The sequence below is a fragment of the Struthio camelus genome, chromosome 6 (genome assembly GCF_040807025.1).
Source record: "Struthio camelus isolate bStrCam1 chromosome 6, bStrCam1.hap1, whole genome shotgun sequence".
NCBI classification, from domain to species: Eukaryota; Metazoa; Chordata; class Aves; order Struthioniformes; family Struthionidae; genus Struthio; species Struthio camelus.
The window spans coordinates 11,877,027-11,900,371 of NC_090947.1; the positions used below are offsets into that span (position 1 = coordinate 11,877,027).

The 23,345-nt window shown below is 43.8% G+C and overlaps 1 protein-coding gene across 9 annotated transcripts in view; it reads left to right on the forward strand.

Annotated features, from left to right (window-relative positions):
* The window catches only part of ANKRD44 (ankyrin repeat domain 44), a 142,530-nt gene that overhangs the window by 1,413 nt on the left and 117,772 nt on the right, over positions 1–23,345 (forward strand). The window lies entirely within an intron of this gene.

Consider the following 23,345-nt stretch of genomic DNA (forward strand, 5'->3'; position numbering starts at 1 on the left):
CCCTTCATGGGTACGCGTCTCCTGTCACTTACCAAAGGATTTACTGGTCCGCCTGTACTCTTCCTGCTGGATCTCTTGTGCTTTTCCCCAGTTTCTTCACCAGATCTTCCTCTCTCACTTTTGAGAGACTGGAGGAGTGGAAAGGTATGGTTGAAGTTGATGGTGGGGCTTCCTCTGAGAGAGCACCCAGGAGCTCGTTGCGTGTGATTGTCTTGGCAAGTTGGCTGTTGGCTCAGGTCTCAGTTGTGATGCTCCAGGGAGGCTGACTCTCAAAATGACTGTAATCGTGACTTCTGTGGTACAAGCTTTCCTCTGGATCCATGATTTTTCTTGGCTGGTGAGGAGAAGATCATATAGAAGAAGACTAGAGAGCCCAGACTGAAAGTGTAAACATGCGTTTCTCTGAGTAAGCTTTTTCCTCATTGTCTTCGTTTTTGGCTTCTCTCAGTGACAGCATTTAACAGCACACAGAGCATTCAAACAGACAATAAACTATTCCATTTCTCTATGCCATTAAACTATGCCATTTCTCATACAGGCTCTGAAGAAGGAAATACTTTATTATTGCTTCTTTTTTGAGATGGCTGAAGGTGCAAAGGGATATTGCCATGCTTCTGCCTTCAAAGAGGCTATCAGCGCTGTCTGTTTGGCTGTGTTCCCTTCAGGTACTTTTTAGGTAGCAGAGCTCAGTTTAAGACTTTAACGTTCCTGATTTTGTTCGTGTAGGTTGCTTGAATTTGTTTCCAAGTGATGGTAATTGCTACCTCATCGGTTGTGCCACAAGAAGCCTTTAAATCATGTAACCACAGGAAGTGCGTTTCTACCATCATTCGTTTCTGCGTGAATTTTGTCCTTGCCTTCCTTTCTTTAGTAACCCTCAAATATCCATTTTTGAATGAAGAAATGTTAAAGCTAAGAACAACCTAAAATAAAATCAAAAAAATTAAACTTAGGATTGTAACCTTTGTGTGTAGTTATGTGTCAGTACAGTTGTAAACCTCTTAATAGTCTAAATAATCCAGTCGTCATTATAAAAGTATTACAAAATATATTCTGCGTCTTAATACTTTTATCCGTTTGTTCTTGCCAGCATCTGAGTAGCGAAGGTTGATTATGGCAGGCATGCAAATTGCTTTGAGCTCTAAGGGTTGTCTTTTTTGTTGTGTTTTTTTTTTTCTTTTTTTCCTTCGAGTTCCAGGAGTTATTGCTGTGTTGTTGATTTTTTTTTTTCCCCCCATGTTGACAATTTTTAGTGTCTAATGTGAGAGTGTAATTATACGTGATAAAAGCTTACGCATATAAACTAGAGTTCAGAATGAGCAGAGATGATGTTTTAACAAGTGGGAGGCATCAGTCTTTCGGGTGTGCATTTGGTTCAGGCAGCTCAAGGCTGGCTGTGTGCTTATGGGGCATGAAAAGAGGTTTCTGTGCCCCTTGCAGATTCTGCTTGAGGAAACCTGCTTGCTTCAGTTCTTCATTTGCGCCTCTGTTTTGGTTGCCGTTTCCTTCTTCTCGTGAGTCTCCTTTCCCCTCTGCCAAAACTGTCTAAGGGGAACGATGCATCAGTCAGCTGTCTGTCTGATGGGGCTGCTTTTTAAGCAGTAGTCCTGGTGCAGATTAGGCTGTGCTGTAGGTTTGTAAAGATGCAGTTTTGTTTTCCAGACCTGCCTCTCCTCTGTCCCCTGAGGAGCCGGAGGACGGAGGGTGCTTCCCACCGGCTGCCCGCGGTTCTTTGTGCGGCATATTGTTAATCGCTCGCCCTTGCCCTGGGTTTGTGTGTTTGCCTTTTGCTAACTTCTTAAGGGAAAGGTTATTAGTCAAAGTTGCAGAGAACATGCTTTAAATCTCCCGGGTCTCTGTTGATGCTTCTGGACAGCAGAAGCACAGACAATTGTTCCTGTCAGCGCGCTAGGAAGAGGATAAAGTCTCATAGAATATTTCTCTAACTCATGGGAGTTTACCTGGCTTTTGGAAAATTATTTTGAAAGAAACTAAATTTCTGTTGCTGCTACATCTCATTTCCACGCTTGCCTTACTGGTGGGGCCTTTCTCGCAGGACTCTCAGCTGTGCCCGTGGACCTGCAGACGCAGATGGTCTCGGTAGTTACTAACTTCCTTTTCTGTTTAAAGCTGGAGAAGTCCCTTGGTGCGTTGTTACGTTTGATCGTCCTGCTGTGTCGGGGGGCAGAGAGGCAGCGGGACTCGTGCTCCCTACGCCGGCCGGGTGGGCGTCTGCCGGGCCCAGCTGGCGCCACAGAGACATCCTGTTTGCTGGTGCCTTTCAGTGGCTGATGCAAGCTCTCCTGTACCTAACTGCTGATCATAGTTGCATGCGTTTACATGGGAAGTGCATCATTCTGTCTTTGAAAGGCGCTGAGAAAGTTTTCTGTAAACAAAAACAGTATAAGAAGTTACATAAAGGTAAAGCCTTACATAGCTGCGCGTTAGGAGATGCAGCACTGAGTGCCTTTGCGCCCGCGTCGCTGAAGTCAGTGGAAAGCTTGCTGTACGGCTGAGGCAGGTAGAGGCTCCGTGTAGTCTTGACCCAGTGTAAAATTTACTGCGACTTCAGTGTCACCAACTCCGGTCCTGTTTGAGCAAAACAGCAGCGTTATTTCTAGATTACCCGTATAAACATGCATATGCATGCACAGAGGTAACGAAGCCTAGATAAATTGTTAGTGTGTGCACCTAGGCTGCTATTAACTCCAAAACTTCATCCTGTCCCCTGGTATTTTGCTTGTTGTCAGTGACTGCTAAGAGTAATGCAGTGTGACTGGAAATGAAAGGACCGTTTCTTTCTCTCCCTCCCTCTTCCCAATATTTCCTCTGTTTGACAGTTCTCCACTGACCATCAGTTTCATTTTTATTAGGGTCACAGAGAAGCAGTGTTAAACAGATGTTTAAAATCATTTTAAACAGATGTTTAAAATCATAAAAACTGGCAGGGCAAGGGCTGGACTTGCAACTGAATGTACTTAAACACAAGAAAACAAAACACAACAGTAACAAACAAATCACCTCCTAACAAAACGGATTAAATTTCCAGATGATGGTGCGTCTTTAACTTATTTCAGAATCATTCGATTGACAAGACTAGCTTTTTGCGTAATCTTTCTCAGGCAGGTGAAATCACCTGCGATGTGGTCCCTGAACTTGCAGAAAATAGGGGTAATGAACCTGTGTCTTATGGCCACATGCTGCCTGCGAGTTAATTTTGCATGGCATGAAGTCCCATGATTGCTCCCCTCCTCGTATTGTTGCTAGATGATACTAAGGTGTATATGAATGTGCAACCTGCCGACTGTCTGTGAAAGGGCTGTTCGACCCACAGCAAGGGTGCAAAATAGTCAGATAGCCAGAAGGTGAAGCTGACTCTGGAGAAGGATGAGTTTACCCACAAGTGTGTCTGTCTTCTCATCCTTGTGAAATAAAAAAATGACTGGACCAAAATAACTGTGCCGTGGCAGCCATTGCTTCTTAGAGCCGTGATGAGCCTAGGCCGCAAGGTGAGGCTCCGTGTGTTTTTAAAGGAAATAAAAACGTAAAGGGGGAAGAAAAAAAAAAAAAGGAATGTACTACCATTCCTCCTCTTGTTCACAGCTGCTGGAGCGATGGTTGGAGTTACCTAGTGTAGATGGCAGCTGGGAGTTGTCACATTTCATCATCTGGTCCTGTTCAGGGAAGGAAAAAATAGGTTAGAGTGGTCAAAGTGAGTGAGATGCAGATTTCAAAAGGAAGCTGCTTGCTTTTCTGGTCGTGGTTTTGGCAGCAAGTATCATTTTTTGGATAGTCTTGGCAGCGCGTTTCAAGGTAAGCAAGATGCACTTCAATCTGGAGATTTTTTTCCAGAGTCCTTTAGTGTGCTCATGTCTATGCTAAATTTTTTTTAGGTGTGAAATCCTCCCAAAGTTTACTGTTTGGTAATACTGTAAGGGTTTTGTAGCGGGGACACTGAGGTGCCTGGAGTATTTTGAAGGTATGCATGTGTGTGTGCGCGTCACGTTAAGATGCTCCTTTTGCTTGAATTGCAGGTGGCATCCGGCAAAACGTGACCTCTGTACGTGCTTGAGGTGCGGTATTTTATCCTGGCATGAGGATAAAATGGCGTGGTGCCTCACGACCTCTTCCTGCCCTTCTCTTAAATGAAGATGGCTGTCATTAGTAGAGAAACCCAGCTCGGGCCCTTGTCCTTGCGCAACAGCTTGGTTCAGGCGAGGCGGTGTTTTTATTGGGGTGCTTATTGGGACGGGGCGCCTGCTCCCCGGGGCAGGGACCAGCCCCTCGGCTGCAGCTCGGGGCCGGTCTTTGGGGCAAATCCCTGAAAGTAAGCACAGGATGCTTCTTGGGTCGTTTCTAGAAGCCCTGTTTCTAGGGGGCTGGAAATGCCGCTAATGTCATCAGGTGCCTGTAGGAGCCAGATTTTGTAGGTATAGGCCTGTAGGGCTAATGCTTCAAGATATATATATATAACATAGGCTGTATCTGCTATTTGTGATTCCTGTTTTGCTTCAATTCACTGCTTCACATGTTGCTGCCTATATATGTGTACGCTGCAAAATACGCAGGTGAGCTGAAGTTGCTGGCAGAGGTAGTTTTTAAAAATTATTTTATTTTTATTTTTCTCATACATCTTTTAACCCTTTAGCTTAAATGTTTTAATAACACAAATTTTGCATTTCGAGCTGTTCATGTTTTTAAATTAACTTTTTTTTGTGAGTATGTTTCTGACACTTGTCACTTTTTTTTTTTGTTTTGTTAGCTGGGAAGCATGGCCTTAAAAGTTCCCACAGCTGTCGTCTATGGCTTCTGCTCTAACTGCTGTACTTGAAACATGTAGTAACTTGTTGTTGGAGCCCTTCAGCCTGGAAGGGTGGGAATCAAAGCATTACAAAATTACACTTAAACGTGGGGGGAAACTATTTTACAGTCTTATCCAAGGATTTGAGGTCACTATTGAAGTCTGTAAGGAACTGGTCGACAAATTGCAGCATTTAGTTGCGGCTAGGTAATTGTGACATTCTAAAAAAAAAAAACTTGCTTTTTGATGACAGACGTGTGCACGTGTTTTGTTTTTTGTGAAAATAAGTCTTTCCTGGCTGCAGGTGTACAGCTAAAAGTGGAGGCTGTTGGAAAAAGTTTCTGCCGTGCAATACTGATAGTCCTCGCCCAGCGTAAGCTTGTCTGGCTGATGTTTGTACTTTGTATTATGAGCTGAGTTTATGTGCAGACATGCATTTTTGTGCTGGAATTATTTGTAATAGCCTGGTTTCTAATTTTAAAAAGAGTACTTGGGGAGGATGCCCTTGCAAAGCCTCCACTTCCTCTCCACAGCTGCATGCTACTGCATCTTTATGAGGAAGTCAGAAAAACCGTAATGGTTGACTTCTGCGCAGTCTTGACAGCTGTACCTGACTGAATCTGTTTACTGAGCTAAGGCTTTAGTTTTCTTGCGTAAGGAGCTGTGCAATGTTTTCTCATGAAAAACACTTGTACTAGTCCATCGCGTCTGTGCAAGAGAGCCCCAGGAACCACATCTCGATATCTTTAATGGCACGGAAAGTCTATAGATAATCACTAATGGCAAACAACTTGGAATTGAAGCATTGCCATTTCTGTTCTGGCATCTTCTGTGATCTTACTGTATGACCTGGCTTTTCTTCCATGTTGCAGCCTTTGTAATTTGGCAGACCTATTGCTTGATCGAATGTCTTTTGTCCATGCAAAGACTTCTAGTGAAATAATCATTTGGTACAGAGTTGCCTATCTGTAACTGATGTCTCTGTAAACAAAGTATAACCAGCGGTAGCGAGCATGTGGTTTGAAGAAATCTAACAGTAAAAAAGTAAAATCAAGTATTGCTCTCCTTGTGAGCAACCTTTCTTGCTTGGGCAATTTATCAGGTAAAGAGACAACAGAAGTCTACTGCTCTGTTAGAAACATAAGCTTTCACGTTTTAAAAAGGATCAAATCTTTTCTGGGACAGGAAACTGATAAGAACATTAATTAGCTTCTGTATACATTTCTTTGCTAATAATACAGGCAGTATCATTCTGACAGAGATCATAACCCATGTTATCATAACATCATTTAAACATTATAGGCTCCCATTTTAACATTATAGTCCCCTTACGTTTGAAATGAATTTGGATTACTTTCTGAAATCTCATCCTTATCCTGGCATTGAATCTAAATGTACTTTGCAGGAATATATTGGCCCTGCTTTGCACGTATAGTAACATGCTGGTAGCAGCACCTGTATTTCTGTGGTTCCCTGTATAAAGCTGCTGTTTCTCTTCCCCACTTTCAGTAGACGAGGGCGAGCGGCGTGCTTGCCGGCAGTAAGAGGCTGTGTCCACACAGGGCGCTCAGGGCTGTACGGTGAACTTCTCGCTGCTCTCTCCGCCCCGGCCGGCCTTGGTGTCGGGTGAGGTCATGCCAGTGGCGAAACGTGGGATTTAAGAAGCTAGAAGCCTGGTAAAACAGGGATTTGCTCAGTGCTTTCTTTAGTCATTTAACATGCCACGGGCAATAAACGAGACAACAAAGGCCTAAAATACCCCATATTGTCTTTGTGTTTCCAGCTGCTTTAATGTGCTTGCCAGTCTGACATGCAGCATTTATCTCCGATTTAAAATCAGGAGAGGGACTTATTTAGTCATTGACTCTAGGAAAATTTCCCAAATGCTCTACCAACAAAGCAAGTACTGTATGCCGGATTCAGTAACCATTGCTTCTGCTCGAGCAGAGTACGCTTACGTGAGTGATCCTGCTGCATCCCAGCCAGTGTGTATTGAGCCCAAAATGAGGAAATTTCTTTAATTTAATGTAGATAAGCCCTCATTCCTTTGCGCGTCTTCATGATCCTGCTTGTCTGTTAAGAGACTTAGCCCCTGTTTCTGGAGGGTTTTTCTTCCGGTGAAGCCTGTGGCTCAGAGTACCCTTGGCTGAAGGCAAGTCTATGGCTTCAAGAAGCTGGCAAGGTGGTTTTGGAGGGACAGGTTTGAAAGAGGAGGAATGCTAAGCAGAGCTAAGGCAAAGACCGTGAGGGATTTTGGGCGAAGGCTGAGGAAGAGGCCGGCAGCGTACCTGCGAACTGTGTAGCCGGAGGTGCCGTGGCGCTGCCTGCCTGACAGGCTGCAAGCACGTCGAGGGAAGGCTGTTACTCCGTTTTGCAGGTGCAGAGCTGAGGCGGGACCGAGAACAGGCGGAGAGGGGAACGGGTGATGGAGGCAAGAACTGACTCCTGGTTTACTGCTTTCGGTGTCTGAATGGCAGCAGTGCGCTCCCTCCCCGCATGTTGTTTTAATGCTGTTTGCTCTGTGGGCTGATGCCAGTCTTATGACGGTGCAAGATGAGAAATCAACAGTGGCAAGTATTTTCGTAGCGCAGTGTTAAATTCCACAAACATAATTTCTTTGGATATTTGTTCTATAATGTGTAAAATCAATGTTGGTGCCACTTAAGAGAAAGTGCTCTGTTAGGAAATGGTTTCTAGGTGCCTGGTAGGCAAAGGTTTATTCTGGATGGCGGCAGTGGGTGGCTATCCTTGGTCGCTAATACCATGTCACGGGCTTACGTTGTATTTTGGCAGTTTGAATGGTAGGTGAGATGAGCCTGTTGTGTATTAATGCCACTCGTTTAGACTGAATATTCGAATAATCCGGGACAGCGTGACGCTTTGGGCTGCGTAGCGCGCATCAAAGTGGAGAACTTGCTGTCAGTGGATCAGAGGGGGAACTCAGTGGCCAGACCCGAGTCCCTGAGAACGGATGCGCTGCTGGTGGGGAGATCCGTACAGCCCGCAAATGCCCACAAACCCCTGCTTCACAGATACCGTTTTTGGGGATATAGGTGGTTCCAGTAAGCCTCGTTATTGTCCTCTTCCTTGAGGCAAAGGCATAGAGCCCGCATTAATCAAGTTCGTATTTAGGTTTTTCTGGTTCTTGTTCCTGCGTAAAGTTTGCATATTTTTAATGGCTTTTAATGACTGCATCATGCCCTGTAGGGCAGGTATGTGATTTACCAGGGAGCCGCCTGGGAAGGGAGACACAAATGATGGCAAACCGCAGAACAGACACGTGATCTTCAGCGTTTTCTGTTCCTACTGTGTTCCTACTGTTCCTACTGTGCCAGCTGAGGACTTCTCCAGACAACTGTCTCCAAATCTTTGTATGACTCTCTGTAGATTAGTCTTTGCAGACACACGGTCTCCAGTGCTTTGAAAGAGGTCTTTAAAGACTTGCAGCCTTTGAGACAGTTTTCTGGAGAATTCTTCAGTTGCAGGACTCTGTTGCAGGAAAAAAAATCTGAAGGCGCTGGGCAAGCAGGCGTGGTTCAGGGCCTTAATCTTTGCTTCTATATATTCTGCTTCCAAAAAGCTCTGACCTGGAGCAGGCTTTCACCTAGAGCGTGTTTGCGGCTGCCTCACCAATACGCAGCAAGGGGAGTGCTAAGGCTTTGAACCAAAAAGCAGCAGAATTGCTTCGTTTATAATCTGGCCCTGCGAGCTTACTGTGCTGTTTGGAGTTCGCTGGATTGAGTTGCGCTGCTGCTTGCTGGGATACTGGAGCATCAAAAATAAGCACTGTGTAAACCACTGTGCTCCAGCTCTGTGGACGCGATCCCAGGAATAAGGCTGCCTTTCAGAAAGGATGATTGTTTCGTTCCTGACGCTGCTTCTACTGGTATATTTTGCTTGCTTTGAAACAGTAGGCTTGGAGAGGAAGCAGACCAGATTTGTGGCTATTTTTGACAAAGCGTTCAGATAATAAGTGAATTTTGAACACGTGCAGTTAAAATTTTAAGTCAGTAGATGTTTTGCTAATAAGGTAATTCTCTCTGTACAGGGGTGAATGGTTTGCTTAGCCAGAGGAGGGCAGGGGTGGCTCCGGCGACGGCCTCCGGCCTTGCTGCAGGGAAGGATGATGTCCATGGAAAGCAGTTTCTTTCCCAGCCCTTCGGGACTGCGAGATTAGGGGAGCACATCGCAACCTTGTTGGTATTTCTGTCTTTTGCAGTTGGGATTCACTTTGTTATGCTGCAATCCCTTTTCATAAACGGGGGGCTACCCTGGATTTAAGGATCTCGGAGGGGGCGAAGGAGTTCAAGTGTCTTTTTGATCTTAGTTGCCACCCTGAGGCGAAGAAAGATGTCTGCTGTGAACGGATCTCAGCTGTGGTTGGAAATTTATGGAAACAGCTGTTCCAAAATAATTATTTTGGATGGATATTTTGATGTGGGCACTCATACTCTTGCGTAAGAATGTCTTTTACTAGTCTGCCTTAATGCACTTTGGAAGTAGAATAACTACTGAGTAATTATTCTACAATAGCTATTTTGGTAAATGTCTGAGTGCAGAAAAGCCCTGATACAAAGAACAAAGGCAAACTTTTTTCCCCTCCAATTCAAAAGAGGATGTTCGTTCTAAGGCATTAAAAATAGTTCTGTTCACTCACGTGTGTTTAGAAAAGAACATACCAGTGGTAAGTTTTATGGTGCATGACTTAAAATATTCCATATTCATTAGCAAACAAGTACCAATTAATTTTACATTAAGATGCTTAGGGAATAGACTGCAAGGAATGGTATTTAGCTGTGGCTGTTTGGCAATTATGACGTTGTCTGTAATAACAGACTGGATAAATTCTTGATGTGAGAGAGCACCGTTAATCAGCACAGAGTTAATTAACTGTGATGCTTAGGCAGGAAGCAGTGCACAGAAGTATGTGGACTTCTGTAATGCTATAGGCTGAAAATATTTGATGCAAGGAAGGAGCCTTGTTCACGTTCCCACAGAATTTCCCTCAAAACGGACGCTGAGGAGGGAGTAACCCCCTCCCTGCAGGGGAGTCGCACCGATCACTTCCATCTGCGGCACCAACCCTTGGACAGACCTTTGCGGTGTCACTTAGACTTGTTTTTGACCACTTTTTTTTCTGGTTTGTTTTATTGTTCACTTACCGTGAATATTTATAGCAGGGGTGGATTGCTAACCTGGGGTTGTGATTTTTTTTAATCATCGGCTTATCTGCTTTTTGCTGTCTTTTAGAGCCACGTTCATAGTTGTGGGCGCTGAAGAACATATCACGAAAGGACTCAAAAGTCTGAGTCACAGGAGGGCTTTAAGCTTTGCAACAAGAGTGCCTAGTAACAGCCGCTTCCGAGGGCTTGAGCGGCTCCAGTAACGCAATGAGAGAGCACAACGGGGTCTTGTTTTCTTAGTGCTAATGTCAGCAGTTTCCTAAGTCAGAAGACTTCAAATGCCCTGTTCTTCTTGAGGTTAATTTGACCTAGAGGTATAATATTGTTTTCTTCCCCTCCCCTCTCCAATAAGTGCTGTTAAGGGTAACCCTTCCTCTCTCCCCTGCGCTGGACTCTTAATATTAGTTATAGTATGCATGTATAGAGGGTCCCACCTAGCAAATCACTAACACAAGATCGGCTTCGTGCATTGCCACAAGAAATGTTGACCAAACAGAGCCTGAAAGAGATAAGCAAAAATGTATAGTCTGAATCTTATGCTTGCTTCTACCTTGCAGTGGCTGAAAATGAACTGCTTATTAATGCTTGGCTTTATTGGTAAAATATTTCTAGGGCTAGAAGACTTCAAAGACTTAATCCGTTCTTTTTTTTTTTTTTTTTTTTTCCTTTTTTATATAATGATGAAGAAAGTGTTTTATTTACCTCCTCCATTGACCAGGACAAGTGGTTTTCCCGTATTCGCCCTCGTTTATGAAGCAGGCTGGGAGGCCCTTAGTGTTTCTGCAACAACGAGCTCGTTATGGGTGCCGGGAGTGGGCACGGGCGGGAGAGGAAAGCAAGAGGTTCTCATTTTAGATCTCGAGGCAGAAAATGATGATTCAGCTAATCTCTGCTCTCCTGCCTAAATGAGCTCTTTCTGCCTCAGCTGTACAGCTTCTGTATTTGATACAAAGAGAGGCAGTAGTTCTTGAATAATGGAAAAACAACTTTCTTCTCCTCAATCTGGGAAACAGCAGTCAACCAACACCCCTCCTATTAACCCCAAAATGCAGTTAGAGGTTACGGCCTGGCATTCTTACTTTTCCACTCCCCCATCCAGCTGCCTCTCTGCCTCTTCAGCAGGCTAGCATGACTCTCACACTGACTCTGCCGTTCGTCCTGCGCTCCAGCTACCGCCCAGACAGGGTGTTCAGAAACGCTGCTTCTGCCGGGTACGTAATGCTTTCTCAAATGTTGCCTGTTGTGCCTAGTTTGTCATGGGTCACAAGGGATTAAATCCGGCGCTCTGGGAGCAGAAGTCCCATTGATGGACAAGAGTGTGTTATGCTAATATTAATGACAACTATTCTGTTTTAGTGCCATGACGGACTGTCCAACGTACATATGTTTAAACATATGCACTACATAGTGCACATATTGACCCTTAGTATATAATTCTTAGATTTCTGAATTGCCTCAGCCATAATTTTCTTTGAAGCCATGTTTATTCCCTGTGTTGAGGAGCCCTTCTCTCTTGCCCATGTGCCAGTGTGACTTGTCCTTCCTTGCACCTCTTGCGTTCTCCAAGCCTGGTAGGAGATGGTCTACCCTATCCCAAGCTTGTGTCACAGGACTTTTAAACATCGGGCTTTACTCCTCATTTTTTTCCCCTCTATATGGTTAGTGCCGTCTCTCTTTTCCTTTCTTGACACTGCTGTGAGATCTACAGTGCTGTGGAGTTAGAGGGAAGGTAGTGGTTATAGCTTCCTTTGCAGTAGTCCTTCCCCTAGGTTTCTCGGTAGAAATCCTTTAGAGTGCCATTTAAGTTTTATCATCCCCTTCATTCTTAGCTTTGGAAGAACTTGGGTCATTTTCTCCTGGGAAGAGCTAAAGACTGGAGCTGGTGGCAGTCGGAGCAGGTTCTCAGATGGTTTTAAGTATCGTATGTCATTTGTGGTTCATCATTTCATACATTTCTGAGCATCCTGAATAGACCCTCTTAGAATAGATTATTTTTGGCCTTACAAACCCCCCATGCCTCTTATCTTTGTTTTAAACAAGATGGAAATGATTTTCTAAATATATTAGAAGTAAGCTGATCTTAAAGATCCTTTAATAGTGTGGAAGATGCGCAAATAATGGATAAAATCAGAAAAGGCTGACAAATTAAAATAGCCATGGCAATGTGAAATTTTAAGCATTATTTTTTGAGAGTCTTTGAAGGATGGGGGAAATAACAGGCCTGGAGGCAGGCAGACAGACATCATGCCTGTTTTTTTTTTGTTTTTTGAAAGGAGGAAAATGAGCCAAGGGGTTACTCAATTTAATGCCAGCATTCATTGAAGTATACAAAACAAATTGTTGAACAGCGCATTTATAAGCATCTAGGGAATGTTAAGGTAATTAAAAAACAAAACCATATACAAGCGTGGAAACAAATGTTCATCCTAATGGAAGGAAGCACATATCTCTACTTTTTTCTTGCAGAGATTCAGAGTGACTGAAAGACTGTCTTTATTTCAGATTTTGAAACTGTAATGCCATTGCTTATAGTCAGTTCATGTTTTGAAGCATTAAGTACAGTCAGCCACATCCTAGTCACCCCCCCCCCCCAGTTTCAACAGCGCTTTAACTTCCCTGCGTTTAATGGTATGCAGCCTTTTTGATAGTATAAGAAAAGATGTTTTGCTCTTCACCAGTCTGATGCCAGCCTGTGGTTCTACCTGGAGACCTGCCCGTATTCTTGCACTGATGCCTACCGTGGGGCGAAGCCTTGGTTTCAGACGTAGTCAGTCGTCTTGAAAGTTGGTAGCTGTTTCAGGAATGACCTTCACCTGGGTGAAGGAGAAGTCGAGGCTCTTTGTGTGAGCGGAGAAGGGAGCAGGCGGTGAGGCCCTCGGGCAAGGTATGGGGAGCTCGGCTGCGCGGGCTGGAAGGCTTTCCTGGCGCGGGCTGGCGTTTGGGGAAGGGTTTGCAGGTGCGGGGTGTAAGAGGAGGGAGGCCTGGAGGAGGTGTGGGTGTGACGTTGAAGGCTATAAACCTCTTGTTCCCGGAAGTCTCTGGGATGGCAGGAGTAAGGACTTTGCAGATGCAAAGTGTCTGCTGTTGATTTTTCCACTCCATTCAGGGAAATGGGACTTTGTGCCCTCTTTTTGAAGCTAACGCTGTGTTTATAACACCAGCAGAAACAGCCCTGTAAAGGCCTTGGGCTTCTGCTAACCACTGTAGCCTTGCGGGGAATAATAAGGAACAGTAAGTGCTAGGCTTGTTCCTCACGTAAATGTGATGAGATAGGCTGGCTGGCACCTGGGCAATTTTCTGCACTTTCTAGACTGGGAAGATGATAAAAGAACCCTCTTTCCCGTCACCACTCGCTTTCCATGACTGTTTTCTTTGCAGAGTCTCGGAAGGGAGCTCTTCACTTTCTGAGGGTGAACCAGCTTTCTCATCCAGCTCTCTTACCAGAGCTGCAACAACCGCACGCAGTGATACATGTAAAAAGAAGCTTTTGGTATGAATGGAAGTGACAGGATTTTGTTGCCAAGGCAAGCAGTTCCAGTTTCAGCGTGCAAAGGGGAAAAATAAACCATTGTCTAATTTCATGAAAGCTGTAAAACAAGGGGGAAAATAAATGCGCTGCAGAAGTATCCTTGTAACTATGTAAGGAGTTTAGCTGTGTCTGAATCTACGCAGCATTATAAGGTAGTAATGGCTGTAAGATACTGACTCTTCTACCCAGAAGCATTTTTAATCCTTAAATGGTGCACTGTAGTTGCTTTCTTGCATGCCAGTACAAATATTTCCAGTGTGTTACAGGATAGATGAATGAATGGAAGGGAGAGAGAGAAACTAGAGTGATCCGATCACTAGATTTTTTTTTTGCTTAATAGGTCTAGAAAAGATGTCTGTTGAGAACATTTTGGTTGTACTGGGGTAGCAGAAGGATGAGTGAATAGCATTTTTAATGTCAGGAGGTGATAAGGGTCTGCTAGCCTCAGTTGTCTTGCTTGAAAAAGGCCCTTTTTGCCTAATGGCTTGCACAAGTTAACATCTTCTTGATAGTAATTAAGTATTCACAATTTTGAGTACTTTACTCTTTTGGCTGCAACTGGTCACAGCAGTGTTTCTCCTGCTTGTATGAATTTGAAAGTGTTTTTTGGTATCTTTTGCTTCTTTTTACCTTTATAAACCATTATTCCTTTCAGCTGGAATTTATTAAGAGAGATTGTATCTGCACTTAAGTTCTTACTATATGCAGCGGATCTGTGAATACATTTAACTGTTTCTCATGATTAAAGAACCTGCACTCTAATTGCTTGAGAGGTCTTGAAGGTGAAATGAATCAAGTCTGATCCTGAAAATAAATGGACAAATTGGATGTTACAAGAGTAACAGCAGGGAATGTGATTTCCGCGTACCTGAAATACCTGGGGCAGGTTGTATTCTGATACGCAAATCCTGTATGATAAGGCAAGTGTTCTCTGTGGTTGATGCCAGTTCTTTCTTTGAAGTCTATGCTCTCAAACCGCATTGTAAACATTACTTTTAACGTAGCAGGTTGGCTAGGTCTCGCAGCTGTTTTAATGTGTTCTTGGAAACATTTAAGCTTGTTGATCCCTTTTTCATCCTAGTAAATTTTGAATGAAACCTTTACAGGGGCTTGTTCCAAATGCAGGGAGCCTTCTGGGAGAAGGTGCATCACAGAATCATAGAATACAGTAGTATACAAACGATGCATTGCTGTGCTTTCCTTGGAAAGCACCAAATATGGATATACCATGCTTACAGCTTTTCCTCTTGCAAATGGCAAGAATTGTCTTGTGAGGAGGATGATGCTGCCCCAACATGGAGGCATCCGAATTCCTCCTCCTCCTCCTCCTCCTCCTGGACGTGGAAGGAAATTCCTGTCTGGTTTTGTAAAGGAAGAGATGGGTCTGCACCTAACCCCACTTTCCCCATTTTTCCCTTTTGCCATCTCTCTTGTTATCAGAATAGCTGAGACCCTTTGGCTGTGCCTGTCCTCCCCTTGCTGGACTTTCTATCTGGCTTCCTTTTTAACCCACCCAAAGTCCATCTCTGAAATTGGCTCATAGTTATTTTCATGTCTTCACCCTTTCTGAATTTTTCTGCTGCCTTTTGAAATTTCAACATGCTGCTTGTTCTGCCAGCTGTGATTTGGCTTGACTCATGCTTTGAGCAGCACTGCTGCCTGCCGTGTTTCCTGCAAGGGGGGGAGTCCTCCGCAGCCGGCCTGGGGCGAGCTGCTGTGGCCAAGGGGAAGGGCTGAACAATGTGTCTTTAAAACTAGTGCCCGGATGGGAGGCCCGGCAAAACAAAACCAGGTATTCCTCGTTAACTAAAGAGTGCTTCTTTGTACGCATGTTTGTGCCAGTAGTGATTTTAACACCAAAGTAGCCTATGAACATTGAACCTTCTTGGTTGATTTCGCCTAGGAAACATGGGAAACTTTTCAGTCAAAAATTCCTTTTTGAAAGTCGTTCTCTCATATGTGATCGTAAAATGCTACTCCTCTTATTTTATATCCTCTCTGATTTTGAATTATCTGTTGCTAAAATATGTGTGTGAAGCATTCTTTCATGGTACGAGAAGGCATCTATGTTTACAGCTGCAGTTGGGTTTCAAAAAACATTGACTTTTGATTAAAAATAATTTCTGGTGTATGGCTCCATAAAGCTCATGCTTACAACAGCAATAAAACCACAACCAGACTCTAAAAGGTAAGAAGTGTTATTGAATGTTTAGGAATGTGTTCAATATACAGATGCAGGTATAAATTAAAAATCCAATCCCCAAGTACAGTAATAAAAATTAGGACAATAATTTTGCTGAAATAATTAGGACAAATGTGATTGTGCAGTCTTTATGCTATTAAGAAATTATTTTTAAACTCATTCTTTATTCTGCATGTGTCTCCTATTGTGGGACTGCGTGGGGACTATACATCAAAATTTTTTTGGAATGCTAAAACGGTGATAAACTTGTGGTTTATATTGCCTCATGGCAGCACTTTATGTGAACAGGGCATAAAAGGTCTGAATTCTCTGAAACTCGTTGCCTGAAAACTACCAGGGCCCCCCCTCCACCCCCTTATCCCCACAAATTGGGCCGTCAGTCCCTCTTACGGGGAAAAAGCAGAGACTAGGAAAGGAGCACACAAAACTGAGTGCTCCAGTATAGCCGAGGAAGTGAAATAAAGTTTCTTATACCAAAATAAGAACAGTAGGTTGTAACCTATCCTTGCAAAATCTTCCTTTTTCTTTTCTTTTTTCTTTTTTTTTTTTTTTTTTTTAATAAACACAGTATCTAGCCATCCTTTTTATGACATTTTGTGGGTGACTTTTGTTTTGAAGGCTCACTAGAGCAAGGATTTGGCAGTATATCATAGTGTTACACCTAGTCACCCATAGTTTTCTCTCCCGAATACTTCAGCTGCTTCAACAGGATGCCTTATGACCTTATGATTTTGCCTGTCTTCATCCTATCTGCTTTATTTCTGAAGCATCTCTTTCCTCTCCTTTAAATCATAACCTGTACGTGTCTAGGAGTTTTAAGATTTATTTCTCCCCTAAAGATTCTGTAAAACCGGGGATAGTATGTTACTTTGTAGTATCTCTGGCAGCCTTTCAGCACTTGTACCTAAAATATAAGCTCAGCTGTGACCTAGTGATAAGTAAAGGAAATGTGAATCGGGAAGCGACGTCGGTGGGTTCCCACTAGCCGGTCTCCGTAGGCTTTGCCGCTGGGAAGGGGCAGGCGGCTCCGAGGGGTGGCTGGTGGCGCCAGGGTGGTGAAGCGAGGGTCCTCGAAGCAAGGCACGTGGAGATTGCGTGGCCTTGTGGTGTTGTGGCTTTCTAGCTGTGCCACAGCCCTGCCTGAATAACATGGTCAGTATCCCTGTGAAGTGACTCTTTTTTTAATCTGTCTACTACAGCTGCTTCTCCAGATCACAGAAGTCAGCCCAATCCAACATCAGTATATGAGCAAGTGATGTTTTAACGGGCATCTTTCTTGGAGTAGTACAATATATCCTGGATTGTCTTGCAATCAGGTAGATAAAGTGTTTAAAAGAGCACTGTAGCATATTGCCGATATGCTTTTGGCGTGTTATACCGTCTGCTGATGGAGATTGAGCTTGTGCTGATGGAAAGGAAGCAAAATTCAGGAGCAGACAGAGCGATACCGATTTTGGTATCAGCCCTGGTTCTTGTTGAGCTTGAGTGCTGCTGGGCTCTGCCACTTGTGAGCGTCCAGGCCTGAGTTACTCTGTTGTGTGCCTTCAAGTGTACGGCTCTGGTGCGGACCGGACTTAATTTTTAAGGCCAGCAGGCCTGGCACGTCACCAGAACAAGCAGAGGGTCCTTTGTCTGAAGGAACAAAGTATGAGGAATATTGATTTTGTTATGAAAGCATTCGTTACGGTTTTCCTTTCCTGCACTAAGGTAAAGCTGATACGGTAGGCCAAAGAGACTGTCTGGAGGACTGCGTGTGGCTTGTGGGACCATCTGCTTTGCAGGCCTGGCATAAACTCCCTACATATGCATTGTTACTCTGCAGTATGCTTACATAGTATGTGCGGGTTCAGACCAACGTAAGAAATGCACTTATCTTCTACTGGCAAAGACGCATAGTGCCCTGTAGCAGTGACATAAAATGTATTTGTTTGTTCTGTGGGATGAATAGGAATCTCTCTTCTGTGATTGTTTTTCTGAATGTCACTTACTTTTTACAATTAACCTTTTCTACAATACCCAGTACAAAGCACAGCTTCCTTTCTTTGGGTTAGCGGTCTATAACAATAACGATAATTGATATTGCCGTTCAGGAACTACCTTTTGGATGCGTAGACACAAAAGCTTGGCTCCACCAGAATTTATGGGCATGTTGCCCTTAACTTCTGTGGGACTGAAATTTCACCCTTGAATGTTGGATCGCAGGCCTGGGAGTGCTCTGGAGACATCCTTGTTTGCATTTCTTTCTTCTAAGCTGGCTCAAACTCCATAGGCTGGAGTTGCATTTTGCTTACAGAGCACCCTGCTGAAGCTTTCATAATAAAGTATTAAATGAGACAAATAATTGGGGCCACTGTAATAGGAATTCCCAAGTTATATTTTGAAGTCTGGAAGATCATCCATAACTTCCAGCTTTTGTCCTTAATTTAGGCATTATATTGTTGGAGTTACTGAGATCAAAGCTTCCTATTATTGTAGATTTAAATGTACCTGCTGTTCACTACTGATTTATTTCAGTGTTCCTAGAAATAGCTCTTTAGGCCTTAAGTCTAAATGATAACAGCAGAGACAGGTTTGCTTTCAACGTACACCTCATAATTTGCTTAGATTAACAAAATATACTGGATGGAGCATGCTGATCCTAGCAGCCGCTGATGTGCGGTGTGCGTTGGAGGGAGCCGCGGGAGCTCTGATGAAGGGTGGCTGCTCTAAATTTCACCCCCTGAAAAGACCAGGGTATCTTTTGGGTCAAATCTCAGCAAAAACTTTTGCTTGGTAAATAACACGTGAACTTTGAAAACAGTAAGGTACATAAACAAGTTGGGTGCTGTGTCCGTCTTTGCTCGCCACCCAGCCGCCTCGGCATTGCGGGACCTTCGGGAGATTCGCCCGTTCTCCACGGCATCTGGCACCTGCCGTGCGGCTCCTGGCCAGAGGGAGGTTGTGGTGCGACGCTTGCGGATGCTGCTGCTCTGCGTTTCCTGGCGCTTGCATGCGGATCAGGTAACTCTCCTTCTCCAGCCACAGGCATTTTGCTGCCTGTGCGCTGCTGATTTTCACCGTGGTGCCGTGGCTGTAATTGAGGTGTCCTACATCTCCGTGCCAAGCACCTACTGCTGGGCCATTGCACTGGCATTTTCCCTTGCTAGAAGGAGAAAATCAAAGTCTGAACATGATCTTTCATTTGTGGTTTGGTCTATCTGCCTTGTGGCTGCTGAAACCCAGGCTGCAACCGGAGCGTGTTTCGGGGTGTTGCTGGAAGGAATGCAATGGAGATTTGTGCCGGTGTGTCGCGTGGCTGGGCACGAGGATTCTCCCCCTGACCTCCCTTGGCTTAAAGTAACGAGCTTGGCGTGTTTATCCTCCTCCTGGGACTTAATGCTTTGGGTGATGGAGCACTGGGGAGGACCCTAGTGAAGGACATTATATTGGTAATCATAATGTGTATGAAATATTTTTAATATTTTTGTCTAATGACTTCCTGGGACGACAGAGTCGTTTGTTTCTGAATAATTTGATTCTTGGCATGACGTTTCTTGCTTTCTGTCCTAACCTCTTTTGTGCTGTTTTGCACTGTTAACACAATTGTCTTTTTGCACCCAGCCACGTCTATATCTAGACCTGTTACTTTAAAATCCTTGTGAATAATTTTACTCTGGTACCAGTATATCTGTCAGTGGTCACAAATAAGTGCTAATTACTTCTGCAGTTAAAGACGACAGGAGCAGAACAGACTATCCTTGTCCTTTTGTACCCCTGGTTAAAAGCTAGGAATTGTGTGATAATAACTTTTAGTTTAACTTGTTGGTATGACTAAGCTGAGATATCTTTTTTTCCCCCTCTACCAGGCTTGTAACGTCAAGACCTTGCCTCAGTTATTTGAGGATGAATTTATTTATCTATTACCATTATAGAAAAGGTGGAGAACTTGATGCAGCTGCCAAGTAATTATTTATTACCATACTATATTAGACACTAAAGAATTTTTGGCTGACTTTTTTTTAGTAAAATATAGTTTCTGGATGTCTCATTGCTTATGATACTAAATGAAAAGTTAAGTGAATCTCTGCTGTCTTCTGTTGCATGTAAAATATATAGCAATTTGCTGCAGTTAAGGCAACAAAACCTCTAATGGCAGTATTCTGCGTTGTGACAGACAATGTTGTACGCATAGGTTCTTCCACCGTCATTTCTAGCGTTCAAGGATCAGCAGTCCATGAAAACGGATCTGGGTGAATATTCCTGTTATATTAGCTTTACCTGATTTTCTGTGACAAACGTTGGTAATGCAATATGCTGGAGGTATTTAGTTGCCTTCATTCAGCTTGCAATGATGTCAATTCTGTGTTGACTTGAAACGCTGTCTGACAGTGTGACCTAGTTGCCTGGCTATATAAATAAACCTGCTTGATGAAGTGACAGTCGCTTGCTGTTCTAGATGGACAGGTACTGACTAATTCATTCTCAGGAGATCTAGAGAAGACGGAATAAAATTACCTGTGAGGAAACAGGCTGAATCATACAATCTATTTCTTGGCCCACCAGCTTCCTTTTTGTATAGGCTTTGCAATATTACCATATGGATAAATATGCTTGTGCTGGTGTATTTGTGATTTGGTTAACTGAACTGGGATTCATAAACTCTTGTATACACGAGCTTTGATAATGCAATGCCGGATGAAGACAGGAACAGGAATGCAAGGAAAAAGTCTTGACGTTCTCGGATGCAATCGTTTTTTGCAACCCTCTGCAAGTCTCTGTTTCACTTCTTGTGGTTGCAACAGACATGCAACTAATGTAAAGGAGTTCTGGAGTCGGGAGATGTAAGAGAAGCTGCTGGGCAGACGCACGCAGCCCCATGGTAGAGGTGGGCTGGGAGATCTGGGAACCTCCCAAAGTTTTTAGTGGTTGGAGCAGTGGTGTTTTAGGCCCATCTCTACAGCTCACTGGGTGTTTGATGTTGCAATTCTGCTGTAAATTCATGGAGTCTTTAGAAAAGTGTGACTTTTTTCTTTCGTTTTCTTTCTTTAATTTGGAGGGCCCACCTGACATTCCTATTTAATAAATACGTAGCTGCCTTTAAAATAAAAGTAGATTGCTTTTTAAAAGAAAAACAATGATCATATGCAGTTAAACATATTTTAAAGATATTTGTCTCATTCAGATGCTGTTCAGGTGATACCTCTGTGTGCATGGAGGGACTTTTACTGTGTGATGCTGATACCCTGTGTTGAAGAAAGCAGCTCAGGGTTTAGCAGGAGCAGTGAAAATTCATCTTAACTCATTTCCGCATTATAGAAATAAAAATATATGTATATTGAGAGCATGTCAGTATCTAAAAGATACTGAAGGCTTTGTGCTGCCAGTTACATTTCGGTAAGTTGCTTGTGGAGAGTGCCTTGAATGCCGAAAGAAGGCATCTGGCATTTAAGGAACAGAAACGTAGTGGGTTTGTGTATATGCTAACCAGATATAATTTACTCTTAGTAGGACTCCGTGCAAAGTTATGATGTAGTACATTAACAAGTACCAGTAACTGATGTAATGAGTAATGTTATCTTCAAGACTGAAGAGTATCCTGAGCAGCACGTGCATGTGCATGGCACACTGCTAAGCTGGCAGTGAACTTCTTCCAAGCAGATGTAGTTTGCGTGAGGAACAGAAACGTAATGTTGCCTTATGCACGTATTGGGAATGGAAAGCTTTTGAAACTGTTCTGAAAACGCAGCATTTAATGTCACAGAATCACAGAATGGTTTAGGTTGGAAGGGACCTCTGGAGATCATCTAGTCCAACCTCCCTGCTCAAGCAGGGTCACCTAGAGCATATTGCCCAGGATCACATCCAGACGGCTTTTGAATATCTCCAGCGAAGGAGACTCCACCACCTCTCTGGGCAACCTGTGCCAGTGCTCGGTCACCCTCACAGTGAAGAAGTTTTTTCTCAGGTTGAGGTGGAAGTTCCTGTGGTTCAGTTTCTGCCCATTGCCTCTTGTCCTGCTGCTGGGCACCACGGAGAAGAGGCTGGCCTCATCCTCTTGACACTCCCCCTTCAGATACTTGTACACGTTGATGAGATCCCCTCTGAGTCTTCTCTTCTCCAGGCTGAACAGGCCCAGCTCTTGCAGTCTTTCTTCCTAGGAGAGGTGCTCCAGCCCTCTAATCATCTTGGTAGCCCTCCGCTGGACTCTCTCCAGGAGTGCCATGTCTCTCTTGTACTGGGGAGCCCAGAACTGGACATATGTCATGCTAAACCATATGTGAAAACACAGCTGGAGCAATGCCAGGACTAATGCAACGGTAAACAGGACAGGAGGAGAGGCTGGCAGTTTTCTACAGCAAGCTCTACTGTCAGCAGGTTCTCACATATCCAAGTATGTACAGAAGCTTCAGCTTGCCTTCTTTCGAGGGTTGTGTTGTACTTCCGAATTGGAAGACAATGTTACGACGTCTTAAATCAACTCTTATCTAATGTGGCTCACTAAGTGTTGTAGTTTCTGTGCGTATTGATGTAACCTTTCAACCTTTCTGTTCCTTCCCTAACGGGAAGGTTATGCCTGCTTTCTTCGCATCCTGACAAAGTTGAGTGGAAAGTCTTACAGTGACTTGGTGGAACAAGCTCGTCAGTAAGCGGTGGATCAGGAGCAGGTCGGGGTCCCTGCTGCCCTACGCAGTGCCATCAATTCTTCTCGCTGTTGTCGAGACACGTGCCACTGCTTGTAGTCAGTGAGATGTTCTCTCCATCAATCAAAAAACTCAGTGATGGTACTGACCTTGCTGGGCACGAGCTGAAATAACCAAGCATGGCAAAAGGAGTTGCAAAAGCTCTTTCTCAGATATACCACTACTGCAAAATAAACTCTCAGTGTTTAAAAGGTGGGAAGAGGCTGTACTTGCGGCATGGGGCTGACTTCTGCGCTTTGTTGTGAAATAGCTTCCTTGGATAGACTTTTCCAAGTTTGCTTTCCGAAGGCAGGCAAACCATGTGCACAGCCGTCAGGACGTCCCGCCCCAAAGGTGAGGCAATGTAACCGAGTTGCGTTAAAACACTGATTACCCCGCCAGCAAGCTCACACTGAGAGGTGCGTTTTCCATATCTCATACTTTAAAACTTATGTTAGTCAGATGTAGGTCTAGTGCTGCCATGATCTGTTTTGCTGAGCCTCGTTAATAGTGAAAGAACTGAATAATATATTGTGGGCTGGACTTGATACATAATTACTAAAAGTGAGCTAGATGCTGTAGCTTTTTTTCATTCTTAATCTCGCTGAATTGAAAACTAGTTCTACCGTCTTCTGCTGCTTCCTTTTATTATCAGTCAGATGGGATTCTTAAACTAAGCTGCATGAGTTACATTTTGTATCTGAAAAATACTTAGTGATTTAGAGAAATTTTCTTTTGAATGCCTGGAGTTCAAGTGTAAAGCTTTTTTGTCATGTCCTCTCTCTCTTCCCTGTTTTAAAGTATTGTGAGATTCCCATCTTTGATCTGAGTGATTTCTAATAGCGGGTTTCATGTTTCCAGGTGGGAATTGACCCCCACCTTCTGGATATGCCTGAGTTCATTTTTTGACAGTAGTGACAAAGAATGGAGGTCAGATCTAGGTTTAAGGCAGCTTTAAAGCATTATGGTG